Here is a 23336-nt window from a genome sequence, read left to right as displayed (position 1 = left end):
GAAAACTTAAGTATGTTTGAAACTTGGTTACACAAATCTACTTTTTCAACTACAAATTTTATGAAATCTAAAAACAGACCCAAGTATTTCAGATGTAGTGCCTGAATTTAGCTATGCTATAATCCTAACATATACACCAAATTTCAAGACTTAGTACAATAAAATAAAGAAGTCTCATTAACATTTTTATACTGTTTACATGTAGCAATGGTAACATTTTGGGGAGATTTAAAGAGTTAAAGAAAATATATTATTAATTTCACCTGTTTCTTTTTAATTTTTTCAATGTGACTATCAGAAAAATTTTAAATTATATACGTGGCTCACATTATATTCTATTGAATAGCTGGAGATGCTGGCTACTCAAAGTAGTCTTTTCCCAGAAGCATCAGCATCATCTGAAAGTTTCTTAGAAATGCAGACTTTTAGGTCCCAGCTGAAACCTACTGAACAGAATCTGAATTTTATTGAAAATCCCTTGTTTGGCCAATATGAAATAACAGGAAACAGATTTAAGCCTTTGCCTGAGACAAGCAAAAACAAATAACCACATCCCCACCCCTACAAAAAGACAGAGGGTGGGGGGAAAGGAAAAGAAACCAGACAAAATATACGAAATAATGGTTTTCAGGAGACAAGACTTCAGGAAGCAAATGAGGTGAGCCTATGAGTATCCCAGCTTATTGCCTTAAGAGATTTCCTGGCCAAGACACAGAGAAAGAGAATCCAAGAAGAGCCCAGGAGATTCCCTGAGTGGAGGATACAGAACTGAGAGTCTAGGAAGACCAAGGCAGCTAGAGTCTGTAGGAAAGAGCAGAGAGCTGCACAGAAAGAAAACTCCAGATATCTGCAAAAGTCACTCTTGAGTATTCAGCAGAATACTGATCACTGCATGTGTGTGGGCAAACTATCCGTGGCTGGGAAACAAATATGGATGGATTAGACGTATCACTGTCTGGTGCTCACACGGGGCCAAGAATAGTACCTATTTCCACCAGACAGATTAGAAAACCTCATAAATCAGCAACGTTAAGTACTCAGGAAGATCTTGCCTCTTTAGTGTGAAATATTAGCCCTAGATTGAGCACTGCTCCAGTCCCACCTAACAAGCCTCAGAAGCAAGATACAAAAGAATTGCTTGTCCCCAACTAATTTAGCTATGGTCCAAAAAGAAGCTCCAGAATATTTATAGTGATACAAAAATATCCAGAACCCAAGAAGATAAAAATAACAATAACAATGTCTGGCATCCAATTAAAAAAAAAAATGCTAGGCATGCAAAGAAGCAAGAAAATCCAACCCATGCGGGGAAATATCAAACAATTGAAACTGACCCAGAATTAAGACAGATATTAGAATTATCAGGAGAGGACACAGATTCAAGATTTTAAATAGTGACATGAATTTATAAAACACAATTAAAACACATGAAATTTATAGAGATGAAATCTACAACATGTGAGATGAAAAATACACTGGATAAGACTAATGGTAGAATAGACATTGCAGAAGAAAAGATTAGTGAACTTGAAGACAGCAATAGAAACATCTGAAATGAGAAAAGAAAGAGAGTTAAAAAAAAAATTAACAGAGCATGAATGAGCTGTAGAGATAGCTCAGGCATTCTGATATACATGAAATTCAAGCCCTCATGGCAGAGGAGGGTTAAAAAATTTTTGAAGAAATAATGACTGAAAATATTCCAAATCTAAGAAAAATATAAGCCCAAAAAAACAAGGAGCTCAACTAACCCCAAGTATAAGAAATAAATACCAAGGCACATCATAAATTGCTCAAAACCAGTGATTAAAAAAAAAAAATCTTAAAAGCAATCAGGTGAAAAAGAACACATCATAGAGGAAGAAAGATAACGATGATAGCCGATTTTATGTCAAAAACAATGTAAGTGACAAGACAGTGAAGCAACATCTTTAAAGAACTGAAAGGAAAAAACTGTCAATCTAGAATTCTACACCCTGCAAAAGTATATTCCAAAAATGAAGGCAAATAAGGACATTATCAAATATATAAAAGTAGAAAGAACTCATTAGCAGCACTCCTGCATAACAAAAAATGTTAAAGGAAGGCCTTTTAAGCAGAAGGAAAATAATACCAGGTAGAAATATGGATATACACAAAGGAATGAAGAACACTAGAAATGGCAATTACCTAAGTAAAGAGATGACTTTTTTTCTTATTATTTAAATCTTTTTAAAAGAGAAGTGACTTCTAAAACAAAAATAATAATTTATGTGGAGTTAATTACACATATAAAAGTAAAGTGTATGACAACAATACAAGGGCCAAGATGGAAGTACACTATTGAAAGGTTCTTATAATATAGGAAAAGTAGTGTAACATCCCTTAAGTGTAGATGATTAAAGATGTATACTGTACACCTTAAAGCAACTACTAAAATAACTAAGCAAAGAGATAGAGCTAATAATACATCAAAGGAGTGAAAATGGAATCGTAAAAAATTCTCAAGTAATCCAAAAGAAAGCAGAAAAACAGGAAGAGAGAATAAAGGACAGGATAAATTTTTTTTTAAAAAAAGGCAAGATTACAGACTCCAAACTAATGATATCAGTAATTACATTAAATGTAAATGGTCTAAAACACCAATTAAAAGACAGATATTGTCAAATTGGAAAAATAAAAGCAAGATCCAAACCCCATACTACCTACAAGAAATGCACTTTAATATAAAGACACAAATAGGTTTGAAGGAAAAGGATGGACAAAGATATACCATGCTAACAGACAAAGGATATTTCAGAGCAAAGATTAGCATCTGGTATAAAGAAAGTCACTTCATAATGAAAAATGTCTGTTTCATCAATAGGACTTAACAATCCTAAATATCTATTCAACTTAACAAGCATGCTTCCAAACACATGGAGCAAACACTGACAGAACTTCAAGAAGAAAGGCCAACTCAAAAGAATAGTCACATATGTCAATACTGTTCTCTCAATATTTAATAGGACAAGTAGACAGAAAATCAGTAAATGTAGAAAAGATTTGAACAAGATCCCCAGGCAATCTGTATGCACATTAAGGTCTAAGAGGCACCGCTCTACCTAATCATAATGGATAGACAGTCCATATTCAGTCAACTTCTAGCCAATTTTTCTTTTGGCTTCTTACTGGTATCCTCATAACTGGCACAGGCATACCTCATGTTATTGCATGCTGCTTTATTGCACTTGATAGATGCTGTGTTCTTTACAAACTGATATCGACGCAAGTGGCAACCTTAACATCAATCAAGTCTATTGGTGCCACTTTTCCAACAGCATTTGCTTACTTCATGTCTCTGTGTCACATTTTGGTAATTCTTGCAATATTTCAAACGTTTTCATTATTATATTTGTTTGGTGATCAGTGATCGTTTTTTTTTTTTTTTTTGCAGTACGCGGGCCTCGCACTGTCGCGACCTCTCTGCTGCGGAGCACAGGCTCCGGACGTGCACGCCCAGCGGCCACGGCCCACGGGCCCAGCCGCTCCGCGGCACGTGGGATCCTCCCGGACGGGGGCACGAACCCGCGTCCCCCGCATCGGCAGGCGGACTCCCAACCACTGCGCCACCAGGAAAGCCTGATCAGTGATCTTTTGATGTTACTGCTACAACTTGCTGAAGGCTCAGGTGATGGTTAGCATTTTTTAGCAAGAAAGTGTTTTTTAATTAAACCATGTACATTGTTTTTTTAGACATAATGCTATTACACACCTAACACACTACAGTATATTGTAAACAAAACTTTTATACACACTGGGAAAACAAAAAGTTCATGTTACTCGCTTTATTGTGGTACCTGCTTTACGGCACAGGTCTGGAACCAAACCTGCGATATCTCCGAGGAATGCCTGTATACTTCTGTCTGGCTTCCAGGCTAACCAGGAGTTAGAGGAGAAGGTAACTTTAGGAAAGCTAATCTTAAAGAATAAATCACAGAACTTAGAGAGTAGAGTTGAAAGAATCTGGATTTACTCACCTATAGACCTAGAAATAACACCAGCTCTACCACTTAGATTTAAGTTTCTTGAGACTTAAGGTACTCATCTGTGGGACTATGTTAAGAGCTACCATGAAGTAATGTATAGACAATGCCTAGCACACAGCCTACCCCAGAATGCATGATCAGTAAACATTAATTCCTTTCCCACCAGCATGGACTAGTCAGTAAACACTCCTGGTACAGAGATTAGCTTTCCAGCTCATCTGCTTGAATAATCTCAGTAAGGATGGGGAAGGTCAAGATCTTCAACAGCAAAGCATGCCAGTATCTCTATTCTGATCACTGGATATCCTGACACACCGCTGAACTCAGCCAATACTTTTCCTTCTAACCCTCAATGAAGAGGTTTACTCTATTTATAGTGGTCACTGACATTCTTCTAACTGCCGTTACCTTCCAACTCATAATGGATTAAGAGTGAAAGGAAGAAACTGAACAGCTTTATAACAAAGTTTTAAATTGTGGGAAATATAATTAAAAATATTGATATTTTAAGTATCTTTAAAAATCCCATTGGAAAATATCACTTGTTACTGACCTAATCAAATCAAGAGTGAAAAAACAGGGCTAAGAGACGACATGGAATCCAGGCCAGATCCTAGTACCTGCTTCCTTTATTATATGAGTAGAACATTTTTCTTTGTGACCCTTAATTTCCTCATCTAGAAAAGAAAGATAGACAAGCCCAGTTCATCATATAGAGTGCAAAAAGAATTTAAATGAGATGCATGTGAAACTATTAAAAAAATACTTAAGTTCAAGGTATTATTATTTTCAATGATCATGGTCATTGACTGTTCCTATTAATATGGAAAATCAAGAGGTAACTGGGGTGCACAAACTGTCAAATATCAAGCCACTATTCTTCTTTTTAGATTTATGCACTCAATATTGTGTCAGCAAGCATAAGTTTTTATAAAGCTCAAAAATTTCCCAAATTACTACTGAAGAGATTTCTCTGCAAGTAACAGGAAGTGCAGTAACAAGAAAAAAAAGTTTGAGTAATTTTTCTAAGACTATATTACATAAAGCCCAAGAAATCAAGAAATTTTGGCTTAACACAGGCCCAAACTTTCACCCAGACCCGTTAGAAAGTTAAGAAACACTGGCAACATCATACCTCAGTAAAGCTATAGAAAGAAAGAAAGGAAAGAAAGAAGGGGAGGGAGGCAGGGAGGGAGGAAGGAAGAAGGAAAGAGAGAAAGAAAAAAAGAAGAAAGAAAGAAAGAAAACAGTGGCAATGGCAGTTGGAGAATGCACACATTAAAACACAGCAAAACGAAAACAAAAAACAGTGCTTTCACTGTGTTGGACACAGATCTGGGACAATCAACATCTTCAGCAAAAAGCAGACAAATACTTGAATCGTATTCTCTAAACCCAGTGTGGACCTAAGAGCACTAAAAACTCCGATCCTACTTTGATAGCTTTATTCTTAAAATTTTACGTTAGCATTGTGCTGTCTTTCCGGAATCTCCCATCACTCGTGTGCCGTTCAGTACAGTGTCTGCCATTTACTTATTACTGGCTTAGCCCACTGGAAGCTCAATGTACCTTGGAGTCAGAAGACCTAGGTTTAAATGAAATCTCTATCCTGTCACCCGCTAGATAAGTGATTCTGACCGGTGCTTCAAGCGGTGGTTATGATTAAGTGACATTAGCAATGTGAAAGTACCCTGCACGTAGAAGTGCTCCCATATGTATAAGCTTAAATAAACATCTCCTAAATTCAAACGATGATTATTCATGTGAGTCATGTTCATAGCACTTTAACTGAAACTTCCAGTATTCACTAACAAGAAGGCATTACCCTTAGAAAGAGCTGTTTGTCCTACCAGACTATGAATGATACTTTAGGGAATAATAATAATAATAGTAATAATAAGAGGAACCCATCTTGAGAAAAAATATCTGAAGAGTCTTTTCATCTTTTAAATTGTCTCCACTCTCCTATCTATACAGAAACTAAAAAAAAATATTAAATCCACAGGCATCCTCATTATTTTTTCTTTTTTTTGCGGTACGCGGGCCTCTCACTGCTGTGGCCTCTCCCGCTGCGGAGCACAGGCTCCGGACGCGCAGGCCCAGCGGCCATGGCTCACGGGCCCAGCCGCTCCGCAACATGTGGGATCTTCCCGGACCGGGGCACGAACCCGTGTCCCCTGCATCGGCAGGCGGACTCTCAACCGCTGCGCCACCAGGGAAGCCCTAAGGTTTTGTTTGTTTGTTTGTTTCCCAAGAAGCCTAGACATTAGCGATGGAACTAATTTGTTCATGGGAAAAAATAAAGTGGTTTCACAGCCTGATGTTTCCTTGCAACACCGGGAGGACCAAGTATAGAAAAAGATGCCACATGATGAAAGCTTTTAGTCTTCTTAAGAAGTGATGAAGTTTTTTTTTAAAAAAACACACAGATGTTGGGTTTACATAAATAATCAACTGAAACATTTTTCTGCTATATAATTTTCTTGTCGAGCATATAATATGCTTTTCTTTTTCCTGGAAATTCAATGTCAGAACTGTAAGACGATGACTGTTTTCCAACAGATAACTGGATAATTCTGGGGTCAGAATAAGAATATAAACATATATATACACACACACACACACACACACACACATCTACATATCACATGTATCTTACTTAAAAGTCTTACGTCAGATTCATTTTTAGGTATGGGAAGGAAACAGTTTAACATTGCTTGAAATAAGTTCCTTATACTTGAGGTCACGGTCTATCAGTTTTTCTAGGAATGTAGGTTCTTAGCCTTATTCTTAGAGCTCTTGGACTTAAAATCCAACAGATTAAAAATCGCAGCTCTTCAAAAAAGAAAGCATGCTGACCTCCAAATTTTCAAGCATGGAGTTTTCCCCTCATGGCACAGAGTTCGGGAACAGAGGACTGTCTTCCCACTTACAGTCGTATTAAGAGCCACATCTGAAACCGGACATACAGACACAACCCTGAAGCAGACCATCCTCGTCCAAGTTTCTTCTTGAGCCCCAGAGTGATCCATCCTGAAAGGCCACCCTGGGTCCCCACAAACTCCCTCTGAGAGAAAGCTGGTCCAGCTTCCCTTTCAAGCCTCTCTTTTTCTCCAAGAATCATAGGTTTCAACAACCTGCCTGGCCACAGTATTCTTAAAATCACAACTGGGATTTATCAGGAATACAGACGCTTGATCCTTGAAAGCCACTGAAGATAAGAGCAGTGCCGTCTACACCGCGCTGGGTGTGAAGATGAGACTTGAGGGCTCACACACAGATATGCTTCTGATGGTGGGAAGTCCCTCTTCCCTTCAACAGGCCTGAAATAGAAGCGCTTTCCTCCCCCAGACACGGTTGAGAACAGCAAGGCGGACACCAGAGGCTGCTGGCTGCGACACACAGCACCACAAAAAGAGGCAGAGTACTGTGGAGTACGGTCCCTCCCGGGTGACAATAAGCCTGGCAGCCAGTTTCTGCAAAGCTTGGCAGAGGGAAAAGGAAGCCTCTTTAGAAATACAGTTGGCAAAACACTGAGTATAAAGGACACTCTGAGAAAATGCATAATTGCAGACTCAGAGTCACTGTCTCGACCAGTACATCCTTTACGGGACAGTGGAGGAAGTCTAGACCCCCACTGGACATCCCGTAACCGCATGGCTCTCCAGGCTTTCTTCTTCCTTCGTTACATGCAGCGGTGCAGATGGACACGGAAGGAAAAGTAAACCTACAAGACATTGACCTGGTGTCTCCTTGACTGAATAAAGTTTATGACTTGGGATCTGAATTCAAACCCAGACCTGACTACTTACTGTCTTCTCTCATTTGAGGTACTTAACCTATCAAGGCTTCAGCTCAGAGATGGTGCTGATTAAAAGACGCCCAGCACGTCAAGCCCGATGCATAGAGCCCGAGGCACGGTCCCAGCCGATCCTCGATGCTGCATCACCACGCCCACCACTGCATCCTGTGTGCCCCGTTACACCTGGAATGTACTTCCATCTCACCTACAACACGTTCCCGTGGTGGCAAAGCCATCTCCGACTGTAAGCCCCATGAGAGCAGGATTCGCTCTGTATTCTCAATGCCAAGCCCGCACACACGTGCACACACACGTGGTTAACAGACGTTTGCTGACCAAACCAATGAATGAATCAACAGTCTGACTGATCACTTTCATGTCTTGTTTTCTATATAATCCCAATTTAAAAAACCTTTCCCCAGGTGTTGTTATAGACAGATTACTAGATTACGTGACCTGAACCTGATGCCCACATCAAGATTCTGCTGGACGCCGATTACAGAACATTTGCTGAAACAAAGATCCCTTGGTCTGGGTGAGTCTACAGGAACATAAGCTCCTATTCCGATGTTCTAAGCAGACTCCCCTATCTACCAGGGCAGAAAAATGGGCTCCCTTTTAATTGGGAAGGTCTAGAAGCAAACTCCATTTTGGCACAGGTAAGCATCCTTTCCCTTTGTTTTACAGAATTAAAAAAAAAAAAAAAAAAGGAGAGCAAGGTGCAAGGGCTCCAGGGCTCATGGGGAACACCACCTAGCAGGGGCTGCACCCCAGACGCTCTCCCTGCAGCCCTGGCTCAAGGTATCCTTCCCCACTGCTTCCCAACAGCCAACCTGTTCTATCCTGGCCCTGAGGATACCCCTCCATGTTCGTAGCTTTGGAGAGAAAAATAAAGAGTCCCAAATCAGGGTGAATCCGTGAAGGATCTCCCCAGACCTCCTCTCCAGCATATTTTCATGGACGAGGGATCACCGCTAGGAAATACCCCCCATGAGCCTCTGGAACAGCACAGACTTGAGATGACCAATCATTCAGAACTTACACACAAGCCAGACTGGCCACACAGTACAAACTCAACTTCCTTTCAAGATCTTTCAGAAATATAATTTGAAGGGGTGGGGGGAGGCAGGGGAAAGCAAGCGTTAATTCTGCTCTGTGTATGTACAATTTCCATTTGCAAGGAAGAGGTTATCCAAAAACAAGCTCATGTTTCAGTGACCTTCACAGCACTGCCACGTGAAAGGAGAGCCAAAATAAATCTCAAAGCCATTACCCCCAAAGTTCAACCCTTTGAAATGCCCTGACTTGACCAGTTTCAAGACTGGTGTTTCCAAGTTTCAATTCCAAGAACCACCCCTTTTTTTTTTTTTTTTTTTACAAACATCTAAATAAAAACTGTGATAGCGTATATAATGTATGTCACGATTATACCCAATGCAGGTGATAGCCAAACAGGATTGGCTTGGGACAAAGACAGAAGGGCCTGCAAAATGTGGGTTTGAAAAAGTAAAGGAGAAAGAATCTACTTCTCAGGAAGCACAGTCAAAGAAGGGGAGGAAGGACTGTCTATTTGAAAGGGACTAAGAAAGTAAATCTTAACAGTGCTCAGCACAAGAAAAAAAGTGTGTCCCTATGTGTGGTGACATGTTACCTAGACTTACTGTGATCATTTCGTGATACATACAAGTACTGGATCATTAGGTTGTAGGACTGAAGCTAGTATGTCAATTACATCTCAGTAAAAAGAATTAAAAGGGTTAAAAAGGGGTGGGGTCGGGGAGGGGAGGCAGGACAGGAACAAAGCCACGTACACACTGGAGGCCTGGGGAAGCGCACACACAAAGGAGCAGCAGGGAGCCCAGAGGAGGGGCTGCAACAGGGCCGCAGAATCAGCGGGAGGAAAAGCCGACAGGAGTCAGCAGCAAGGACAGCAAGGGGGAAAGTCACCCCGTGTCAAAGGGCAGGCTGGCTAGTGGGGGGGAGCAATTAAACACCAATGACAGATGGAGATAAGGGCATTGGAGGCAAGGCGTCCCTAAGACACCTGACACCGAGACTGCGCGGCAACAGACCAGCAGCAGAGGAGGGGCAGGCGTCAAAGAGGAAACACAGTGTCCCAGGAGGAGCGGAATGCTGCCTAAGTTTCGGGGTGCTGTTGGAGGCATATGGGGAGCAAAACCGTGGCTGCACGGGGCACCCGGGGGAGGCCTGGGCCCAGGAGGGGCCTCACGGCTGCACCCCCAAAGCGCATCGGCTTCTTCCTCCTGCAGGGAAGTGGCTGCTGCTTCCAGCCTCTAAGCAGCACGATGCTGAAGGCGTTACCTGGTCCCCACGACCACGGGAGCCAGCTCACTTCCCAACGGCCCCCTGTGAAAAGGAGGACGCAGTAACTCTGACCAGCCGTGAACATCTGACATCCAGCAAGAACTGTGTAGCGTCCAGAGCATCAAACGGGGAGAAATACTTCGATGCAGTTAACATGAAGTCTCCTTCTGAAAGGAGCTGAGCCGGCTGGAGAAGGACAACAGGTCCAGTTACCACGCTGGGCCTCTGCGTGTCTGCAGGTGTGTGTGCACAGGTGTGCACGTGTGTGATGGGAAGGAGGGATGAACAGTGTCAGAAAGCTGGATGGACCTAGAGATCATCCATCAGACTGAGTGACGTAAGTCAGACACAGACAAATATCATACACTATCGCTTAAGTGTGGAATCGAAAAACATGGTATCAGTGACCTTACGTACAAAACAGAAACAGACTCACAGACATAGAGAACACACTTACGGTTACCAAAGGGGAAGGGGAGGAGGGATAAGTTAGGAGTTTGGGGTGAACAGATATACACTGCTATAGATAAAACAGATAAACAGCAAGGTCCTACTGTAGAGCACAGGGAGCTCTACTGAACATCTTGCAATAACCTATAATGGAGGCTAAGCTGAAAAACAATAGACTTATATCTGTCTATATCTGTATCTACATAGAGATACATATAAAACTAAACCGCTCTGCTGTACTCCTGAAACTAACACAACACTGTAAATCAACTACAGTTCAATTAAAAAAATAAAGGGGGAAGAAAAGAGAAAGCTGGCAGCTGTGCTCGAAAGCCAAGACTCGAAAACAGAACATGATGAATAAACAACTATAACGTGCAGAGAAGTGCAATAAGGAAGAGAGTCATCCCAGGGAAAGAACCCAGTGAGGACCGCTGCGGTCGGCGCAAGTACAACGAAGTCTCCAGAAGGAGAGGACTCATCCTCTAGTTTTGAGCAGGCTGACCCTTCCAAGACTTGGCCAGTGAGGGCGCTGAGTTCTGAGGCAGGACCTTGGGATTCCAGTCCTATAGCCCAGGCAGGGTTCTCAACGGCAGGCAGAGCCTGTTTCCCCTTCTGTACAATACACCCCACCCACTCCCGCCCCCGGTCATCAGCCCTGAGAACCAAACAGAGTTCCCGAGAGTCTCAAAAGAAAACGGCAGCTAAACCAACCGAAGGCCGAAACGTGGTCAAAAATCTAAGATTCCTAAGCAAGAGGGATGGAGTAAAAGATATGCGAATGTGTCCATGGCGCCCAGAAGGGGATTAAAGGGCTTAGAATTGTGGGTCTAACTCAGCAACTCTGGGTCGCTGGGTGAGCTGAAGCCACAGCCGTTTCCAGCACAAGAGCCCCTAAGAGTGAGACGAGCATCGGTCTCTGAGGCTTTTGCTCGTGTCCAAGGGATCGGGGTTTACTTTATAACCTCTTCTAGAACAAAGGAATTGAAGCTGACTCAGTCCCTGTAAGGGGCTGGATTTACACTTGTAGCTGCTAGAGGCCATTCATTCACAGGAATTAGGAGGCAAAATGCTTTCGAGGGCTGGGCAGGAGTCAGGGGTCAGGGGGTCGCAGGTAGAGACAGGTGTGTCTACACGCACAGGCAAGGCCTTCTCTTGTTAGTACACGTACTCAACATTTGATCAACCTTATAATGCTTCTTCTGTCTTCCTGTACCCAGACACTCCTCCTCGGCTTTATTTGAGCAGACGTGGTGACAACAGCGATGGGATTACACAGAGAGCTGCCTGAAGAGGCACTTTCACACAAAAAAGATGCTGCCTCTATTACAGCCCTCATATAGTACTTGTTAATGCCTGCTGTTTCTGAGCTGTGAGTCCATCCAGGGCTGGGCCCAAGCCCTTGTTCACCTTCAGGCCTGCTGCCATGTGAACGCTCAACCTAAGATTTGCTGAAGTAAACCACCCAGCCAAATCATCTAAGTAACAGTAACAACTTCTTGGAAACTCCAGTTTCCTCACGGATAAGGTAAGGGGTGTGGGCAAAGCACCTCCTGACTCTAACAAATGCAAAATACCCTAATCTTCTGAAAACAAAAGAGCACTGTCTGGACACCCATTGTAACTTTTACACATTTCAGGCAACAGAAAAACGTATATGATTAACCTTGATGGATACGGCAATTAAAAAAAACACACATTTAGTTTTAATATGAGACCCGTTCCTCTGTTAGTCAATGAAATAGAAAAGCGACCTAGGTTTTAAGTAGGGAAAAACTACATACACATTGGTCATCCTGAAAAAAACTGTATTCGGAACAAAATGTTAATTCTGACATTTCCTTTTAAACCTTCTCCCCTGAGAGGCTCTATCTGGAATAACATTGACGTAACAGAAACAAACAAGACTCTTTATGATGGCTACAGTTGAACAAAGGCATCTGCGGACTGTTACCTTCCTTGGGGACTCTGCTCAAAAGCAGAGAAGGGAGGCACAGTTGTCCCAGCAGCTGGCAAGTTCTCTCCCATATGCGGAGAAGTTGTGGAACAGCTGGGGAATGCAAGATGCTTTTGAACACGCTGCTATGTGATCCAAAATAACGCTGTCTGTTCATCTTCCCGACAATGGTAGCGACAGCCCAGCGCAGGTCTGGCGCATGCCCTACAGCTGCTTCTTTCTTCCGCCCTGGAAACTCAACAAGTAGCTACAAATGAAGCAAGATGCACAAAAGGGGAGAAACCCTGCTGCTAACCCTTTATGTGCCGTCCCCTGCTTACACCGGCAGATCGTTTTGCCATGTGGGAGAAAGCTGCATTTCGAACCCAAACGGAAAATCTATGTTTAGCTTTCAAGGGCAAGCCCTCCCTGGACTCCATGCCATGCCCATCTTGGTGACAACTTTCACGATCGGGTGGCCTTTAATAACATTATAAGGTCTCCAGTGCTTTCACCCTGGGTGATTATTTAAAAGATAAATGCAAAATCGAGAACTAGGAAATAGCAACGTTCAGGGGTCTTTCATCAACAACTTGACGTAGTATATTTTAAAACAGCTATTTCTCCACTTGTTGCTGAACTGAAAAGCTTCCGAGATCTTTTAACATATGAGATAGCTATCCTGGTTGTTAGCTGGTTGCGCAGCTTAACTGGACATAACCAGACCTCTTTATGTCACCTTCCAAATGTTAGTTTGGCAATTTTCAGATCATACACAGGTCACCGTATTTGAGCAAACAGTTCTGAAATGTTATCTCAAACTCTCCTCCCTCCTTCTGTCCATTTCGTGGCTCATCTTTAAACAGGCTCCAGGCAATCTTCTGTTTTCCAAGTAGTGGTCCCACTTGCCAAGGTCGGGCCAGCACAGTTTTCACAGACGCAGATATTCTCTTCAGTGTTGTCAATGGCTAGTGAACGAACAAAGAGAAGACCTGCTTCCTTTTCTCCAGCTTGTTTGGTTTTGAGCTTGCTTTTTTAAGTCCTGTCATCGTGGCTATTAGGATACTGGCTTCAAATTTAAAGGAAAGAGAAATGGCTGGAGGGCTGGCCGCAAAATTACACGGTGGTAACGCTAGGAGGAAAGCCCGGTGGTTCCGGAGCCCCTTGTAAATTCCTTGCGCAACGAGACAAAGTTTTCCATCACTACCACCCCGCCTCCCAACACACACGGACACACAGCACTTGCTGACAAGAAGGAAGAATCGCTAAGTGCATCACACCTTGCTGTATGAACCAAGAAGATGAAGTTCAACTATCAACTATTCTGCCTCTCTAGACGAGGGAAGGGAAGAAAGAAAGAGTCTGTTCTTAAACATCATCATTTTTAGTTAACACTCGTTGGGCGGCTACTACCTCCTAGGCTCTGCGCTACTAAGTACCTTATATGAATGACCAAGTTTAAGCCTTGCAGCTTGAAACCAGGTGGTGCTGTGACTATTCCTGCCCTAAAAGAGGAAAGTGAAGCTCAGAGAAGCTGAGCAACTTGCCCAACGCTACAGACCTATAAACGGTGGAGGCGGCATTCGAAGCCTGCCCTTGATCATCATGCCTCACTGTCTCCACAACTGGCCCTGCACTAGGACATTCTGAGTCAGAACTGTCATTCCAGGCTTTCAAACAACATCTTTCTTTAAGGCAATACACTTTCAGTACATTGAAGACAACACCACCGCCCCATATTATAAACTTGAGCTCAATAATGTCTAAAGATGTGGAGATGATCTCAGATGTCTGAAAGGAATTTTAGAGTCATAACCCATCAGACAGTTAATGAAGGCTGGCTGCGTTTCCAAGGCATTTTAAATACACATTCAGCGTGGTGGCAAAGTCACAGAGCTTAGACAGGGTAGGCACTGCGGCTCCTTTCTGCAGGGAAGGCCCACAGAGCTCCTAGCTACATAGAGCTCCTGACCCCAGGCCCACCTGCCTAATGAGACACCACACAAAGCAAAGGACAGCTGTTTCTGACTCTCTCTGGGGCTGTCAGATAATTCTAAGCGGTTTACTTGTCTTCATTATACCTTAAGCTTTAAACTAAGACTTGGGGGACTTCCCTGGTGGCCTAGGATTCTGGGCTTTCACTGCCGTGGCCCAGGTTCAATCCCTGGTTGGGGAACTGAGATGCCACAAGCTGGGCAGCACGGCCAAAATAAATAAATAACTAAAAAGAAATAAACTAAGAGTTGGTTTAGCTGAGGCCTTGAGCCACAGAAAAGTCAGCCACAGGTGGAAGGTCAATCTAACCCTAATAACGAACATGATCAAACCGAACCTGGGCTTACAGCCTGCACCCTGACTCTTCAATCAGCAAAACCCATAACAACTTTTCAGGAACGTCCTCTGGCATAAAACTGGGGTGAGCAAACATTACCCTTTGGGGCAGGACAGACTCTTGGGCCCAGAAACCTCTTTAAGCCTGTTTCCCCACCTGTGAAATAGAAATCACCGCTCTGGAGGAGGCTGGGAGGTTTCAAAGCGAATGGTGAAGCGCTTTCCCAAGTGGACACAAGATTCTCTCAACAGAAGGCCTTTCCCTACTTCAGAAGGGAGTGGTGGCAGATAAGATAAGAAAACGTGAATTCTATCCACGGATTACCGCGGGATCAGGTTTCACACCAGACCAGAGCGCCCCAGGTTTCTCTTGGGCAGCACCTCCTCTGGGTCCGGCTCCCGGGAAATGTCTGTCGCGCAGGGGAGATGGTGCCCCTGCCATTCCAATGACAGACTCGTGCCTAAGTCTGGGGTTTGCATAACCTCGGGGGAGGGGGAGGGGGAAGGACAGGAGCTCTCTCCTTTCTCGCCGCCGTCCTCTCCCCTTCTGCGGAAATTCCAATGGCAACAAACTGTCAAGGCTGCACCGGAGCTGTACTGCCGAGGCCAGGAGCGCTTAACCCCGCACCTGACCCAGACTGCGGCCTGGACTGGAGTCGCCGGGCCGCTAACTCACAGGAATGCAACCACCGCCTTCTGGAAGTCCCCTCTGGGCGCCCGGGGCCGCCGCTGTCACCCCAGGACTAAGCCCCTCCCTTCCGGGAGCCCGCGGGGAGGGGCGTGGCCCGGCGGGCCGGCTGGGCGCGCGGCGCTGGGACCGTGCGCCCGCGGGGGCCCTGCGGCGGCCCGACCCTGGGGCCCGGGCGGTGGGGAGGGCAGGCCGGCAGTGTCGCGGTTCTACGCACACGCGTGTCGCTCCCCGGGCCGCCCCTCCCCCGCCCCTCCTGCCCGCCTAACCGGCCGCCCCGCTAACTTCCCGAAACTCCGCGGAGGGAAATCCTGAGACAGCCGGTACCTCCGGACGGCGCGCGCCGGCGACGGAAGTGGGTGGGAGCGGCGGCCGCGCCGCGCCTTTGTTGCTGCACCGGGACCCCGCGGGCCCACGGGAGCGCCCCATCGCGGCGGCCCGGGGATCGGTCGCCCCTCCCAGCTCGCCGACCCCGGCAGGACCGCCCGGAGCCCGAGCCTAACTGACCCCTCCTCCGGCCCCCGGAGGAGGGCGCGCCACGGCGCGTCCTAGTGTCTGCCAGCCGGAGCCCGGCGAGGCCGATGCCCGCCCTCGGCCACCGCGCGAAGGGACGCTCCTCACCTTCTTTCCGAGCTTTCCCCAGGCCTCCGGGGGCACAATCGCCGCTCCCCGCCCCACAGCAGCTGGGCAGCCCCGACTCTCGACAGCGCCACGGCCACTCCCTGACTCCCTGCACAGAGTGAGGACCGGGTCCCCCTCCCGGGAGGATTCACCGCTCCTCACCTGGAGCCTCGCTCGAGTCCCCTCCCCTCCGCCGGTCCGCGCGACGACCGGGAGCGGGCGCCCTCTGCCGGGCCTCCCGGCCGGAGCTCCCCAGGCCGGAGTGGGTCGGGAACATGGAGCCCGGCCGAGCGCGGGGACCCCCGCGGCCACCCCTCGGGAGCAGGGGCCATTGCGCCGGGACCGTCCCGGGCCGCCAAGCCCGGGCTGGGCCCGACCTCGGGCCAAGAGGACCAGAGCTGTCCCTGAACCCCGGGGCCACTGCGCGCCCGGAGTCACCACCCCACTCGCGGGCCGGCCGGTCCAACCCTGCCCCCGGGAGGCGTCCCCAGGAACCCGCCATCAATCGCGTGCGCACGGAAAATCAGTTTAAAAGCCCCGGAAAATCAGTTTCACTGTGTGAAAACAAAGTTTGGGTCCTCATTCCCAGTAGCCCTCTTCCGCCCGAATTAAAGGGACGGAGGGGAGGGCAGAGGCCTGTCACACCCCCCGGGTCCTAGGACTTGGAAGACGCTTGGGGCGAGCTTCAGGGACAGTCGCAGCCCGGGTGGAGCCCAAGGTCGGCCGGCGCGTTGCCCCCCAGCCGGGGGGTGTGGCTGGCCCATGACTCGCTCTTTCGCCCGGGTAAACACACTTCCAGCAGGTGAGCCTACCCGCCCCCGCCTCTGCCCTGCGCCAGGTCCTGGGTGCAAGTGTGGAGGGGGACCAGGGGGAGCCGAGAGGACACCCAGGCGCGATGGGCCGCGTCCCCCGCCGAGCGCGTCCACGCGCGCGCCCCGCCTCCCCGCACTCACCTAGCCCGCGGGCTCGCCCACCTGCTGGCCGGCAGCCGGTGCACAGCTCCCCGCGGCGACGACGGTGGCGGGGGACGCACGCTGGTCCCTGCGCGAGCTGGCTGTCGGCGAGGGAGCCGGGAGAGTCTGTCCGGCGCCCCGGCGCCGCAGCTGCCCGAGCAGACAAGTTGCGAGGCGGCTCAGGGCCGAGCGGACGCCTCCGTCCCCGAGTGCGGGCGCGCGAGTCCCGGCGCAGCGGGCGGGCGCCGGGTAGTAGTTGTAGGGCCCCCGGGTGTCGGCCGCCGGGCGTTCTGAGTGGCTCGGACCGCGAGCCAGGCTGGAGGGGCCGGCGCGCCCCACCCCCTCGGCACGCGCACGCGCCGGCCCGGGGACGCGCACGCGCGCGCGCCCGGCGGCTCCGAGGCCCCGGGGCTCGCCGCGCTACCCGCGCTGCCCGCGCTCCAGTCCCGCGTGTTGCCCGAGGGGCGCCGCTGACCTTAGAGACCCCGAGCGGGCGCCCTGAGTGTCCAGCAGATGCAGGGATAAAACCGTCCGACGTGTGCGAAGGTTGTAGCCACAGGCGCTCCGGGCCAGTTGTCAAGGAGACCGTCCTGGCCCCGCGGCTCGCAACTGTGAAAAAGTCACGTCACCCTCCGACCTGGCCGTCTTGACGGGGGACCAACCCCTCTCTCCGTGGTTCTCACACTTCACGCTTTCGCGGATCAGAATCGCCCGCCCACCTGAGACTGGTCACGACACAGAGTGCTAGCTCCTCCCCACTTTCTCATTCTTTACATCTGCCAGGTGAGGCCCAGGCAGCTGTGCAGACTGAACAGCTGAGGTGCGTGAAGTACTTGGTAATCGGCAAAGCAGTGGCTAAGTCTAAACTTGCGAAATCCACCCGTGCTACTTGTCTGTTTCACTAGCAGGTGTTCCCATTTAATCTCCCTCCAATCCCTGCTTCTTTTCCTCCGAGGGTTAAGACTTACTTTCCTGCTAGGAGGCAGCAAGCTTAGGCATGGCAGCCCCCATGGGAGGAGAGAAAGGTGAGCGTGTCAGCTTCCTAGGGCCGCCATCACAAACTACCAGACGCTGCGGCCTAGACCACAGAAGCTTCTAGAAGCTTCTTTTCTCACGGATCTGGAGGCTGGAAGTCCAAGATGGAGGCGTCCGTCAGGAGGGTTGGTTTCTTCCAAGGCCTCTCTCTCCTTGCCTCGCGGGTGGCTGCCTTCTCTGTCTTGGCCTGGTCTTTCCTCTCCATGTGTCTTCTGTGTCTAATGTTCTCTTTTAAAGACACCAGTCATACTGGATGACAGCCCACCCATAAGCCCTCATTTTAACTCAGTTACCTCTTTACAGACCCTCTCTCCAAATACAGGCACATTCTGAGGTACTAAGAGTTAGTGCTTCAACAGATGAACTTGGGGGGGGCGGGGGCGGGGCAGGGCCTGGGGACGCAGCTCAACCCATAACAAACAGGGAGCGCCACTGCCCCGAAGGTCCTGGAACAGAATTTGAGCGTCAGCCTTCCCTCCTCCCTACTTATCCCTGTACCCTCCCCGTAGGCTGGCCTGTGTGTGGACTGACGCACACTGAAAGGCTGAGATTCAAAGCTGGAAGGACTGAAAATCCAGTAACGAAACGGCCCTCTTAGCTCAGGGTCCTGGGAAATACGATCAGGACAACACTGCAGTGTGTGAAATGGATACTGGAGAATGTATCAGCAATTTGGAACCCTGACCCAGCAGATATTTCAGAACCAGCCCATTACAGTTTGTTAATGCCTAAGTACAGAGTCACCCTTACCTTCATCCTGCCTTTGTTGGAGCTATGCCATCTCCAGAAGCCTCCTGAACGAGGGACTGTGTTGAATAAACGCAGTAAAGACGCTTCCCTCCTCCTAGCTCCCTGGGAGAACTCTGGCGGCATCGAAGCTAAGAAAGGCAGGTGGAAGCAAAGACAAGGGCGATTTGCACGGATCCCAGGCTCACCAGACCCAGCTGATCTTCAGCAAGTCAGTAATAACCCTGAATCTGGGGCCTTCCCAGAGCCTCATTCCCAATCCTCTGCTGGTCCCAGCTTTGCTTTGTGGCTTCATCTAACATCAGGCTAGACCGCTCCCCAATCTCCAAATCCAAGTGGCTACTGGATCGGCTTGGGCACTCCAAAGTCGGTGTGTCCATCATTGAACCCTTTCCCCAGACTTTGTCTCCCCGCCTGCACCCTCGATCTGAGCGGATGGCCCAGATGCACATCCGAGACAGGACCTGCTTCAAGCCACCCGCTACTGTGTCCTTGATGCCTCACAGAGGCCTCCCCGCTTACCCATTCCAACCACCGTTGCCCCAGCCAAGGCCCTTCATACAGTTTCTCCTCTGGTTTTCGACACCGGCCCCCCAAATAGACGCGCTGCCCCAGCCTGCCTCTTGGCCAGCGTCACCCACGCTGCTCCTTTAGGGATCTTTCAAAGCCAGAAACCTCGTTATCCTGTGCCCTTCTTAAAACCTCTCAGTGGATTTCCTTTATGTTTCGGGAGAAAATTCAAGCGCCTTTGCTCCCCTCCTCTGGAGGCTCATCTCTGACCATTTCCCACCTGTGTCCTTCGCTGGCGTGATAGAGACCACTCACAATGCCTGCAGACTCGAGAGGGCTCCTGCCCTCAGAGCACAAACCCCTAGGACTCTCTTGGTCTAAGGAGACGGTGTCACTCCTCTTCCAGCGTCCTCCAGAGAGCCTCCAGGTCTAGGAAGCCCACCCACTCCTTCCTGAATTGGGGGGGGTCCCCACAGCACCCCAGGTACATCTTGGTCGTAGCAGTTAGAACATTGGCCATGATTCCTGGATCACCCTTCTGTGTCCTCTGTTAAACCAAGAGGTCCTGGACAACAGGATCCTTATCCATTTTTGTAAGCCGAAGTCTAGGCTGCACTGAATGCTCAAAAAAAAAAAAAGTTTGCTTTAAGGAATGAATTAATTCTTAGAAATTCAGAGGATTTAGTCAAATGTGGCATCTGTTAGCAAGTCCCTTATTTGGAGCAAGCCTCACTTTTTCTGACAATACTTGTGAACACTCTCCCTTAAGTCACTTCCTGTTTGAATTATAGGTTCATCCTTTAGAATCTCTAATTAACTTCTATGCTTCCTAAATACCCAGGGTGCCTCGGGGCTTTTCAAGCTGCTGGTCACGAAATCAGTTTTATGGGTAGAGATGAGCATTTTTTTTTAATGAAACAGAATTAGAATTAAACACATGCATCCTGCCTAGTAAGAGTTAGTATTGTTTTCATAAAACTTTTGTTAACTATAATTCTGAATGGGGTGTGTGTGTGTGTGTGTGTGTGTGTGGTATGTGTGTGTGTACAAGGTTGCTGTGTCGTCCAACTTATCCCTTCCTGTGGGTAATGGTTAAAAGCTGGGGCAACGCTATCTTACAGAGGGCTGGAGTTGTGCTCTCACCAGATGACATATTTTTAGATACGCTGGAAAGGGGGGTCATTAAGCAGAGAACATTTTCTGGAAAGAAATTCTGAGCCAGACTTTTAATCAAGGAATTGGCCAAGTGGAGAGCAAAACACAGGACTCCCTCTGGCACACAGTAGGTGCCCCATAAGTGCTTTGATTGCCTGGTCTATTCATGGAGATGTGTGCGGGAAGTTCTCTTGGCTGGAATCTGTCAAGGAGTAATACGAAATGAGATCAGTGACATGGAGCAGAGGAAGGAGGCCTGGGTTGTGGCCAGACCTTGCCCTGAGGTTTCATGAACAGGAGGTGAAGTGACATGGGATTTCCTAACCCAGCTTCCATCACAAATGTTCCAAGATCAAATGTTATGAAGCAAACCTTTGCTGAAATAAAAATACCACTTTCCCTGGGTTAGAGTGGGAGATGTAAGTGCTCAAGGCAATGAATTCGGATGAGAAGCTGTATTTTCTCATCTCTGATCGTCAACTCGTCTGGAAAGCCTGTGGAGAGAAGGGCCTAAATGAGACAGGATTATGAAATGAGGAGAAGTAACAGGTGGCCCTTATAAAACGATAACCTTGAGAGATCTGCCAAGTATTTCCATCCATATTAGACGCCTTTAACTGAGAAACCGAGACCCAGCCCACAACTATTCAGAAGGCAAGGTCCTCACTCCCTAAAGTTTAGAATCTGCAAAAGAAGGTTGCCGTGTAAATAAAGAACACATATTATTGCTACTATGTTTTTTCATTGCTTAAGTCGTTCTGATTTGGGCAGATGAGAAGAATAAAAACTTGGACCAGGGGGATAGAGATAAGATTTTGGGAGGGTTGTTAACTTAAAAAAAAAAATGTTAGACTTTTTTATTTTATTGCGGTAACACTGGTTTATAACATTATATAAGGTTCATGAACCCAATATTCTATTTCAATTTCAATATACCTTACAGCATGCTCACCACCAAAAATTTAGTTTCCATCCATCACCGTACAGCTGATCCCCTTTACCTATTTTACTCTTCCTCTTACCCCTTCCCCTCTGTTCTCTGTATCTACATGTTTGTTTTTGTTTGGTTTGTCCACTTACTGTGTTTGTTTTTTATATTCCACATATGAGTGAAATCATACAGTATTTAGACAAGATTTTCAAAAAGAGAAACAAATAGGGTGGACCAGAGATAGCCAAAATTATAATGAAAAAGAAATTCTAGAAGACAATTTCTCTGTTCTCTTGCTTCTAAGTAGAAATATACTTGGCCATGAATATTATAGAATTATATCTTAAATTTGAAAGATGGACAAAATCTGAAAGAAATCAGACTGTCACAAGCATGAGTTTTAATAAAACTTTAAAATGGGTTCCAGATTCTTCTTTCAGCTTTTGAAAACACACACACACAACAGGATGGGTTGGCCAAAAAAATGTGGTTTCAAAAAATTCCTGGGGACTGAAATATTCTTTGATATTATTTATAACACTAGCCATGTCTCAACCATCTAAACTACCTAGATGGGTGTTAGTTGAATTTTCCCCCCTAAACACAGAGAAGATTCTTTGACCATATTTCACCCTCCACTCCCAGTTTTGTGTAATTTTACAAGTAATAAACCCTTCTTTAATATCTTGAATATTAGCAGTAGTTTGGGTACCAACAGGAGTATATAAATGAAGGTACTGATAAAAATTGAAAATATAGGTGGGACAGAACTAACTTAGCAGAAGTTTCTCATCTCCTTCAAAGGACCTGCTGAAAGAGGCTATGTAGTTACTTCCTTGATGCTGCTGTCTCTTTTGGAACTGCCAACTTTTTTTGCTTATTCAAAGTGGTAGTAAACCTTCATTCTTTTTTGTTTGTTTGTTTGCGGTACGCGGGCCTCTCACTGTTGTGGCCTCTCCTGTTGCGGAGCACAGGCTCTGGACGCGCAGGCTCAGCGGCCATGGCTCACGGGCCCAGCCGCTCCGCGGCATGTGGGATCTTCCCGGATCAGGGCATGAACCCGCGTCCCCTGCATCGGCAGGCGGACCCTCAACCACTGCGCCACCAGGGAAGCCCCCTTCATTCTTTGTGTAGCTGATTTCTGCCCACTCACTTCTTCACCTGGCACTTCCTCCTTTCGGCCTCCTGTTGGCCGTGGTCCATTTTCTAGTTTATTTACCTGCTTCTCCATCCTCTGAGTGTTGCAGAGCTAGCCTGCTTGGGTTCAAAGCTGTGTTACTTTGGGCCAGTTATTTAACCTCTCTGTCCCTCAGTTTCCTTATTGATAAACTGGGGGTAATAGTCCTCTTGTCCTGAGGACTTTTATAAAGAATTTAGACCATGCGACTGACAAGTTAATATCCAAAATATATAAACAGCTCATACAAGTCAATATCAAGAAAACAAATAACCCAATCAAAAAATGGGTAGAAGACCTAAATAGACATCTCCACAAAGAAAACATACAGATGGCCAACAGGCACCTCAAAGATGCTCAGCATTGCTAATTATCAGAAAAATGCAAGTCAAAACCACAAGTTAGGGCTTCCCTGGTGGTGCAGTGCTTAAGAATCTGCCTGCCAATGCAGGGGACACAGGTTTGAGCCCTGGTCCGGGAAGATCCCACGTGCCGCAGAGCACCTAAGCCTGTGCACCACAGCCCGTGAGCCACAACTACTGAGCCCGTGAGCCACAACTACTGAAGCCTGCCCGCCTACAGCCCGTGCTTCACAACAAGAGACGCCACTGCAATGAGAAGCCTGTGCACCGCAACGAAGAGCAGCCCCCGCTCGCTGCAACTAGAGA

At 47.2% G+C, this 23336-nt stretch overlaps 1 protein-coding gene and 1 pseudogene across 4 annotated transcripts in view; one reads left to right on the top strand and one right to left on the bottom strand.

The window, feature by feature from the left end:
- SVIL (supervillin) overlaps positions 1–23336 on the bottom strand; it is a 305706-nt gene that overhangs the window by 229622 nt on the left and 52748 nt on the right. The window contains exons 1-2 of one of the 4 annotated variants that reach the window (XM_089906333.1): positions 17589–17722; positions 17114–17263 (exon numbers count right to left, since the gene is read on the bottom strand). The exons of 1 other annotated variant lie outside the window; for it this stretch is intronic. The gene's annotated coding sequence lies outside the window, so the exon portion shown is untranslated. Of the gene's footprint in view, positions 1–16160; positions 16333–17113; positions 17264–17588; positions 17723–23336 lie in introns of those variants that run through there. 2 more of the 4 variants (XM_089906334.1, XM_089906336.1) reach the window with 2 other exon arrangements.
- Positions 16048–18526, top strand: LOC149749933 (uncharacterized; annotated as a pseudogene).

Source organism: Delphinapterus leucas, chromosome 2 (genome assembly GCF_059928025.1).
Source record: "Delphinapterus leucas isolate spDelLeu-1000000601 "Yukka" chromosome 2, BTC_Dleu_Yukka2, whole genome shotgun sequence".
NCBI classification, from domain to species: domain Eukaryota; kingdom Metazoa; phylum Chordata; class Mammalia; order Artiodactyla; family Monodontidae; genus Delphinapterus; species Delphinapterus leucas.
Note: the sequence above shows the minus strand (reverse complement) of the source record. Positions and strands in the feature narration are given on the sequence as shown.